The 10,723-nt window shown below is 34.8% G+C and overlaps 1 pseudogene; it reads left to right on the top strand.

Annotated features, from left to right (window-relative positions):
* The first annotated feature begins 9,773 nt into the window (after positions 1 to 9,773).
* On the top strand, positions 9,774 to 9,903 carry LOC125779815 (small nucleolar RNA U3; annotated as a pseudogene).
* Positions 9,904 to 10,723: the final 820 nt, after the last annotated feature.

Below are 10,723 nucleotides of genomic sequence, written 5' to 3'. Positions count from 1 at the left end.
GAGGAAGAGGAAGACCTCCACTCCGGTGGAAGAACCAAGTGGAAAAGGACCTGGCCTCGCTTGGAATATCCAATTGACGCCACGTAGCGAAGAGAAGAAACGACTGGCGCGCTGTTGTTGACTCGGCTATAATCGCGTAAGGGGTGTCTACGCCAGTAAAGAAGAAGAAGAATATGTATATATCTATGCAAACAAGATTTCATATTTTGTAGAAGATCTTTATTTTCAAAATATTTTTTTTTTTTAATTTCATGCAAAACTGTGATATCTGTTTTATTTTACATTCCACCCCGTAAGACCATACTTTCGAACAGCATTTCTTGAAACGTATTGTTTTATAATTTCTTACCCTCATTTTTTTTCAAATAATATTTTGTACCCAAAAAAATCTAATAGGGCAGTCACCCTCATCTTTTTATGTTCAGCGAAAATCACCCCTCAATAAAAAAAACCACTAACAAGTTGATGCTGAAAGTGGTGTGAGGTGTTTCCGCACTCACAGTGAGTGTTCAAATACTACACTTTACAGTATGAGTGATTTGTAGTATACTTCTTTTAAAAGTTAGAGGTATGAAAGCATATAAAATTCAATTGTATTTTATAAAAAAATTTAACAAATATATTAATTCTTTTAATACTATTTACTTCGAAAGAGATGAGCCCGAGTATACAAATATTTTCTCACAGTTTAATTTTAATTAAAATGTATTGGATTATTATTGAACTAAAACAAGTTTTAGGTGTTTCAATTATTGATGTTTACGCAAAGCAACAATACAATATTTTTAGGCTAATCTTTCACGAGAAATTTCCAATTTTCAAAGAAATGTCGAAAAGTAAGTTTGGTTGAGAGATCAGTTAGTGCGATTTATGTATGTATGTACATACGTATACTTTTAAATTCCTGCGTCCTCTTATTCTCATACTAACTAATTGTTATAAAATGGGTTAAAAAATGTATGGAGCAGCATATTTTTCATTAAATTCTTTAGGGTAGTACCACTTTCATTGTTCTATTAATAAATGCGGGACTACTATGTAATTAATTCTGTTCATTAAATTTGAATGTTGCTAGTATTACAGGTAATAACATAACCGTAATAAGAGAAGTGAGCGTAGTTATTACACTATTTTGCTCATTTTGACACCATAGTATATGACAAAATAAAAAATTTCAGTGATTTGGTTGATTTAGCTTCAGTAATTTGTGAGATATGTGCGTAAAACATGAATTAAAAAAATTGTTGCATTTTCCTAAATCGTAATATCATAGAAATATTATCTGAAAATATTATCTAAAAATATAAAACTTAAAATGCTTGTTTTTTTTTCAAATTACACACAAACAGCTACTATTTTTAAAAATTATTAAAAATCTGGAAAAAATTTTGAGGCCGCCTTTTTGTAAATACTAGTTTATTTGTTAAATTTTTCTGTTATTTGTTTCAAAAATGATATTTTATGGATTCCGGGGCAAAGAGTAGACTCGGTTCGTTTATCCTCATTTTAAAATTGTCAACAGAAATCTAGTTGTGTTTCTTCGGAAAAATTGTTTCGGTAAAGAAATAATCTTGTTAAGAATAATGTACAATATATCTCCTTCATTGTTGGGAACGTACACTTCTCTGACGAAGTACGAACTAAGGGGAATACCACATATTTTACACAATATGCGAATATGGAAGACAGGTCAAATTTTTCTTAGGTTGGTACAACTGTCCTTAATTATGATGCTAAATATTAGCGCGATATGTCAAAAGGTGTTTTTACAGCAGCTGTTTATGTCAGTCGATCTCAGTAGTGTTTGTCGAATTTTACTATTTGCAGAGATTTGAATGAAGAATTCTCAATACTTTCTGGACAGGTGTAAATTAACCACAACAACAACTGACACCTTCACAACTACCTCTTCGACTAGAGAGACAACGCAATCGTAACAACTTATCGGACATTTAGTGACAGTAGCAGAAGGTACCAACCAAAGTACCCAAAATTGAAATTACAGTGCCAACCAAACTACACTATGCCAAAAGAAAGGTGCCGCGCGAGAAAAAAAAATCCACTTTTAGTGATACATTGTTAAAAAAATGACATTCAAGTTTAGGTAGACTTTATGGATGTTAATTGGCAGCATTATACAAAAATGTGTTTTTGGAAAAAAAAAACCAAAAAACTCATAAAATAAGTATTTCTACATTGGAAGACCAAATTTTGAGACCGGTTCTTTCGAATGTAATTAACATCTGCATAAAATAAATAAGTTTTTGTGAAAAAAACAGATGCTACCAGAAAGTTAATTTATCTTTACTCATGTCTCTATCCACCATATCAATCATTTGTTATTATATAAAAATTCATAACTTCAAGCGGCAAGCATACATATGTATTTTCAAATGTTGGCAAAACTTTATGTTAAAAAATAAAGGTTTACCTGTACTTTGAAGTTTTGGCAAAACTTCAGGATTAAAGATGTTGCGAAAGAGTTAAACATTCGGTTTTCGACGAAAATTTTTATGAATGTATTACAATAATATTTAGTATCTTATTAACTTATAGTGTATACTAGCTCATATAATATATTTTGACACATAAAATATTCAGCGCTGATCCGACTAAACTAAACCAAACTTTGTTTTAGAAAGCATGTCCACTCAAATTAGGGGTATTCAGACTACCCTTGTTAATTCGTTAATCGTTACTCGATAGTTTTTTACGTGCGTTTCATTTTTATTAAATTAAGAGATTACCGTTTTACCGAGTAGCGAAGTACCAGACTTCCAAGCATGATCGTTTTTTCGTTACTTGGTAACATCACTCAGCTGTTTGGTTTGCATTGTTGGCTCAAAAGTTAACTAGATTCAATGCGAAGAAATACATTTGCTGTCCACTACAAAATATTTTTTGACAAATTTTTTAAATGTAAGTATTTAATAAAATTAATCAGCTGTTTTGGAACAAAATTTACACCCACTAGAGGTAGAGCAAAATGTATGTTCTCAGTTAAGTGTTTTAACGAAGTATCAACTAACGAATTACCAGATTAACTAATTCGGTGTGTACTTTATTATTAAGAAAGGAGGTCTTTGAAATTCATTATTGTGTGGCACAGAGTATCGGAAAATAGTCAGCTGATTTCGACTATCTTTTAAAGTAGGATGGCAAAGCTTAAAGGCACTATTTTGAGAAAGTAGTTCTTGATTTATGAACTGTAAATTGAAATAATCGCATGTAATTTAAATTGCGAGATATGGTAACTAAGCGTGGTAATAGTATTATTGTTTTTACACTGTGGCTTTAAAATGTTATGGTTATATGAGGCGACAAATATGGGCAGTGCCAGGCCAACATTTACGTCCATTCCTGTGAAACCCTTCCAGAGCATCTTAATTATAAAATTTTACTTTTATTCCCTGTGCAACATGTTGCGAGAGTATACAAATATTTGTGTGTGCATACTAGTAGCTACACAACCAAAAAATGAATAGAAATTATATATGTTTATAGGTAATTTTTTTCGTTGCAATTTTTTTTTTTACAAAATTCACACATGTCAACAAGGGAGCATCGATTGAGTGTTGGCTGCACACGAGGGTGACAACGCAACATTTTTCAGTATAAACTCACAAATTCACCCTGTTAATATTACATTCTTACTTCTCTTGGCACATTTGTGTGAATCTCAATGGTGTATTGCGGAAGTCGCAAGATTGTATGGAAATAACTTTCATGCGCTGTAAACGAAAATATCCCTAAAAAGTATCTTATATAAATTAAGTACAGAATTATTCTTTTCACCACCAGAAAAATTTTTGCACAACTTTGTTGTGTTGTTTACGTTACTGGAGTAGAGTCGTAATAAAAATATATCCAATAATTAAATTTTAAATTTGATAAACTTAAGAGAGATTTACGCTAGTACACAGGTTTTTTGTATCAACCATTTTTGGATAGTTAAAGTTGGGAGCAACTTTTTATCTTGCAGGCCGTGTAACTGCATATAAAATACTTCGCTACTAACAAGCAGAAAAGCATTGGTTAACTAATTCTACACATTTATGATTGAAACATTTTTCAGTTGATTAGCAGTGTACTACCGATTATATATGTATAACTTGCCTAATTCAAATCACCACAATCCACAAAAAAACTTCATGTTAGTAAGACTTCGATGGGACTATTCTTCTTCTTTACTGGCGTAGACACTGCTAACGCGATTACTGCTGAACTATGTCATATTACTCGTACAGTTCAACGTTCCATCGAATGCGATATTCGCCGTTTCCAATGCGCAAAGGACCATAAATCAAACTTTTTCTCGAAAATTCGTAACGTCAACTCACCAAATGTTGTCATCGCCCATGCCTCGACGAAGAGGTGGTGTTTATCGAACTTCTTTCTACAGGTCTTTTCCAAGATTTGGCGCATGGTCAATATCTGATCAGTTGTTGATTTTCCAGAACTAAAGCCACACTGATAAATCAGTTTGTTGACGGTGGGCTTTAATCTTTCACACAATACGATCGATTGAATCTTATATGCGATGTTGGGAAGGCTTCTCCCACGGTAGTTGGGGCAAATTGTGGGGTCTCCCTTGTTGCGGATATAACTGAGCATACTGAAATTCCAATCGTCGGGCATGCTTTTGTCCGACCATATTCCACATAGAAGCTGATGAATGGTGCTTATCAGTTCTTCGTCACCGTATTAAAATAGCTCGGCCGGCATTCCATCGGCTCCACTGCTTTGTTGTTCTTTAGACCGGTAATTCCTAATCGAACTTCTTCCTAGTTCGGCAATAGAACATTCGCTCCATCGTCATCGATTGGGGAATCGAGTCCACCATCTCCTGGTGTTACGCTTTCACTGCCTTTCAGCAGGCTGGAGAAGTGCTCTCTCCGTAATCTTAGAATGCTCTGAGCATCAGACCCTAGATCACCACTGCGGGTTCTACAAGAGTATGATTATTAGACCTGATGGTTATGGTAGCAGTTTGTCGCAAACGAGGTGAACGCTTCGCTATAAATTGCATTCTTTCTACTGTGAAACATTCCCCCTATATGAAGAGATGGATGCATTTCCAAGTCCAATTCGAAATAAGTTTTAATATTAAAGGGCTAAGTGAACGTTAAGAAATATAAATATACTACAGGACCCGTCCACGCTTTACTGTGGCTGATACATAGATGGTTGTACTAATATCATCTATATGATTTCTAGTCAGCCCCTTTAAAAGACACGTATACAAATATGCAACTGAGGAGCTATTAGTATATGAGATATAGTATTTTGGACGAAGCAATTTGAGTTAGGTTACAAAAATGGATCAAAAGGCATTTTGTGTGTTATTAAAGCATTGCTTTTTGGGGGGGAAAATACTACACCAGAAAAAAGAGATTTAGTAAGTTGGAAAGAGGCGAAATGAGCACCAAGAACAATTAAGGCAGTGGATGCCCTAAAAAGGTGAAAGCTCTGTGCAAAGTGCTTGCCGCGTAAGTTCATAATCCAACAAAGACAACCTTATTGCTGATTCTCAGGAATGTTTCAAGCTTTTTTATCGTAATAAAACCAAATTTTTGCGTCGGTGTGTGAAAATAGAAATAAGGACATGTGTGGCAATAGAAAGGCGAAAACGTCAAATGGCAAGGTTATGCCATCATCAGGGGTATAATATTCATCGACTGATTACTGAGCCAGTCATGATCCATTCACTGCATATTCGGTTGTAGTTATATTCTACCATTCGCAATTGTATTATTTTTGAGGAAGGATCAGTTTGAAATTGTGCGCCTATACTTCCTTGTTTCCGTTTAAATATCGCACTGCTCTGTGCAATGCTTCGAAGATATTCCGCTATTTTTTATGTTAGATGTGGTTTGTTATGACAAGCATTTGCGTCCTTCGTCCATAATCTAGTAAAGTAGCCGCAATGCCTTGACGACGAAAATGTCAATTTTCGTTGTGATAAGTGTGTGAAGTAATAGAATTTTCAAATGTTTCTTACATGAATTTTGATTCATAAGCATGATTTGAAATAAAATTTAGGTATTTATGAAACGTATTAAATTTTAACATAAAGAGATAACACTATGTCCTTCCCCTTGTTCTTAACTACCTACCCACCAGCCAAATCGGTTCAGCCATTCTTGAGTTACAAATGGTGTAACTAAACGACTTTCTTTTATATATAAAGGGTATTCAGACCCAAGCCTGTTAATTTGGTAATTCGTTAGTTGATACTTCGTTAAAAGGCTTAACTGTGAACATACTTTTTGTTCTACCTCTGTAGTATGGTAAATTTTATTCCGAAACAGCTGATTCAACTTTATTAAAGAGAAAAAATGCCTCAACAAAATGCAAAATCAAAAATTGTTGTTGTTGTTTTTTTTTGTTGAAAATTTTGTGGAGCAGATCAAATTTTTTAATGGTAAGTACTTTAAATTGATGTACAAAGGAGCAGGAGAACAGCTGCTGTGATATTACCGAGTAACGAAACAATTATCAAGCTTGCCAGATGGATAGTCCGTTACTCGGTAGAACGATAGTCTGTTAGTTTTACAAAAACAAAATACATGTAAAAAACTACCGAATAACGACTAACGAATTAACACGGCTGGTCTGAATACCCCTATAGATACTAGCTGACCCCGCTGACGTTGTCCTGCGTAAAATTATGCGTTTTGAAATGAATAGAAAGGTGAAATCATATTGTGTTGAAAATCATTTTCAATTTCTAAATTTTTTTCAATGTAGCGCAGCTTGATAAACAACACCTTTTGGGTTTTGTTCCAGTGCGTGAATGGTGGTTCTCCAAATTTTGAATTCTGGCCGTGTAAAAGGCATAGCATTTCCAGATTTATGCAACACACTTCTAGCTACTATCCTTCTGTCCTGTTGATTGTCATCGCAAATGCAATTTTCCCTGGAAACTGAATACGTTTGAACTGAAGAATTCGTAGAATCAAACATTCTGGCTACTTGTATTGTTGATATGTCGAAATGATTATCGCGAAAAGTGTGCGAACTTCAGTGGCATCGAAGTAACTATCGCATCGTCCATCATTTGATTCCAGTGATTATCATGTACCAGCAATTGTAATTGCTGGCATGCTTCTCAAAAAGTTGCACAGACCGTACCATTCGCAACACGCGATGGCTCAAATGGATGTATAAATTAGTCCTAATACATTAGTTGAGAACACAGATCTACTGCTTGGCCTTATTTTTCTGCATAACCAATGCATTTCATGTAAAATATCAAGGCATTTTCAAATAGAGTAATGTTCTAGCAAATCAATCGCCAATGTCAATTTTGTTGTTGGCGGTGTTTCCATAGGCTGTACTGTGTTCTCTGGGTTGAAATACACTCTTTGACCTTCTCTAAATGAACTGCGAGATGCACAACATGAATTACAAAAGTAAATACATATCTTACAAAACGCTTCATTGCAGTTCACACATCGACCCATTTGATACTTGCTGATCTCATCCGGTTCAAGGCCAATTGCTTGGTGACGTGCTACCAAACGTTTTTGATCGATTTCACCAAACTGCATTACTCAAAATTGATATGAGTTTTGAATGTGAATTAGACAATAATGGCGAATATGGTACGATCCATGTGTTGTCAACTTCGATATTTACTCCTCTAAATAGAATGCTGAATGTTCTGCCATTATCGTCTGGTGACATACATACCGAAGTAGAATTGTGGTATTCGCCAGGTCCATGAACCATATTGGTTTTCACCATTTCGTATAATTCTGGACCTACATATATCTGGATCAGGAATTTCCGCAGAAATGATTTCATCAATTTGATCTGGTGTAACCACCATCCACCATCAAAAAATAATGTATGCTTGCGGCAAACCTCTTTTTTGCCACTCAACAGTGTACATCCAGCATCTAACAGCATCATAAGTATATACGTTGCATCAAGATAAAGTCAATCAAACATCGTTGCTATTGTTTGAAAAGTCGTGCTGTGGCATCTGGACGATCGCTTGCTAATTGACCGCGATCTATAATTTCGCACGTACATATGTCATCGCATCCTGCGAGTACTCGTGCATGTGCTTTGGGCTGCCAATGTATGTTGATGGCAAAAATAATGCCGACCGATTTTAGGGCGACCTCTTCGTGGCATCGTAACAAATTTCAATCTGTAATTGATCACTTTGTATGAAACACAGATAAACTTTTCACTGAATAATTTTCAATAGCAAACGACCGAAATTGAACGATTCAAATAATTTACAAATAAATCAATTTGAAAACAAAACAAAAAAAAACAAGTAAGAAAGGGCTAAGTTCGGGTGTCACCGAACATTTTATACTCTCGCATGATAAAGTGATAATCGAGATTTCATTATCCGCCATTTACATATTTTTTTTACTTTGCTGTAAAATTAATTAGATTAGTAGTTCCTGAGATATGGTTTTTGGTCCATAAGGGGGCGACGCCACGCCCATTTTCAATTTAAAAAAAAAGCCTGGGTGCAGCTTCCTTCTGCCATTTCTTCCGTAAAATTTAGTGTTTCTGACGTTTTTTGTTAGTCGATTAACGCACTTTTAGTGATTTTCAACATAACCTTTGTATGGGAGGTGGGCGTGGTTAGTATCCGATTTCTTCCGATTTCTATCCGATTTCTGTGAACTGTATATGGAAATGCCTGAAGGAAACAACTCTATAGAGTTTGGTTGACATAGCTACAGTAGTTTCCGAGATATGTACAAAAAACTTAGTAGGGGCCGGGGTCACGCCCACTTTTCCAAAAAATTACGTTTAAATATGCCCCTCCCTAATGCGATCCTTTGTGCCAAATTTCACTTTAATATCTTTATTTATGGCTTAGTTATGACACTTTATATGTTTTCAGTTTTCACCATTTTGTGGGCATGGCAGTGGGCCGATTTTGCCCATCTTCGAACTTAACCTTCTTATGGAGCCAAGGAATACGTGTACCAAGTTTTATCATGATATCTCAATTTTTACTCAAGTTACAGCTTGCACGGACGGACGGACGGACAGACAGACATGCGGATTTCAACTCTACTCGTCACCCTGATCACTTTGGTATATATAACCCTATATCTGACTCTTTTAGTTTTAGGACTTACAAACAACCGTTATGTGAACAAAACTATAATACTCTCCTTAGCAACTTTGTTGCGAGAGTATAAAATATGGGAAAGTCACTTTTTGGAAATTTGCGCTCGTAAGTCGGTTAAAAATGAACATTTTATTTCGTTTTTCATTTCATGCAACGGTTTAGTCAGCTATAGCGAACAGACAAAAACCCAACTTATTTTTATATATTATATTATATAAGAAGTGTTTTTTTTTACTGAAGTTATACTTCTTATACGACGCCGGAAAAGGTTGCGATAGATTCTGGTTGCGCAACCTCCCATATAAAAGTAACGCAAAGTTGTGCAACCTCGCTCCATCCATATGAATGTAACGCAACCTTGTCTGCGAAGATGTGCGAGCAGCAAGCGAAGCGGTGACAATCGGCGATCGTTTGTTCGTTTCTTTCGGCACAGCTCGGCCGACACAACAACACAACACAATGTTGCCATGCTTATGCTGTTGTTGTTTTTGTAGAACAATGTTTCAATTTTTGGATGGTGACATATTCACATGTGTGCGCATATGTATGTTTGTATGCTTGTGCATTATTGAAGTTATAGTTCTTTTTCTTTCGTTTGCCTTTCTGCGAATTCTCAACTATTTTGTGTGACTTTTAATTGAAATACTCTGCGTTGGCCTTTCAGAATCACACAGAATCATTTCTGTGGTTTTTGAAATTGACCCACGAGGACGAGGTATATCGTTTTATCTGGGAGCGTGAGATTTAAGAAAATCGCTCGCTTACAAGGGTTAAAACGACTTCTGAGTGGCGATTTTAATGAATAAATTCACAGAATCATTTCTGTGCTTTTGGAAATCAATACTAATAAATATTTTTTTCTTACTAATAGAAAATAAATTTATCACAGCAATATACATAAACATATACATAATATTGCTGTGATAAATTTAATTTCTATTAGTAAGCAAAAAATTAATAATAAATTTATTAAGACTATACTTCTCAGGGCATCACAGCAATGTTATGTACATGTATATACATATTATGCATATGTATTGCTGTGATAAATTTATTGCGAAAGCAAATGTTCTACAAAGTATGTATATTTCTATACTTAAACAAAATTATTAGAACCATCGTATGTTTCTTGCATTCATAACCACATCATACTTAAGTCAGCGCAACCTAATTGTCAATGGTGGTGTTGGTGGTAAGCGCTTGGAAGGTCAAGATGCTAACACAGGTCCCAGGTTCGAATCCCGACAGAATAAATTTTTAATTTTTTGCTTTTAACATCGTATACTATACAAATTAATATTTTTCTTACTAATAGAAATTAAATTTATCACAGCAATATTATGTATATGTATATACATATTATGTATATGTATATTGCTGTGATAAATTTATTGCGAAAGCAAATGTTCTACAAAGTATGTATATTTCTATACTTAAACAAAATTATTAGAACCATCGTATGTTTCTTGCATTCATAACCACATCATACTTAAGTCAGCGCAACCTAATTGTCAATGGTGGTGTTGGTGGTAAGCGCTTGGAAGGTCAAGATGCTAACACAGGTCCCAGGTTCGAATCCCGACAGAATAAATTTTTAATTTTTTGCTTTTA

The sequence above is a fragment of the Bactrocera dorsalis genome, chromosome 6 (assembly GCF_023373825.1).
Source record: "Bactrocera dorsalis isolate Fly_Bdor chromosome 6, ASM2337382v1, whole genome shotgun sequence".
NCBI lineage: Eukaryota > Metazoa > Arthropoda > Insecta > Diptera > Tephritidae > Bactrocera > Bactrocera dorsalis.
This window is presented reverse-complemented; position numbering and strand designations above follow the sequence as displayed.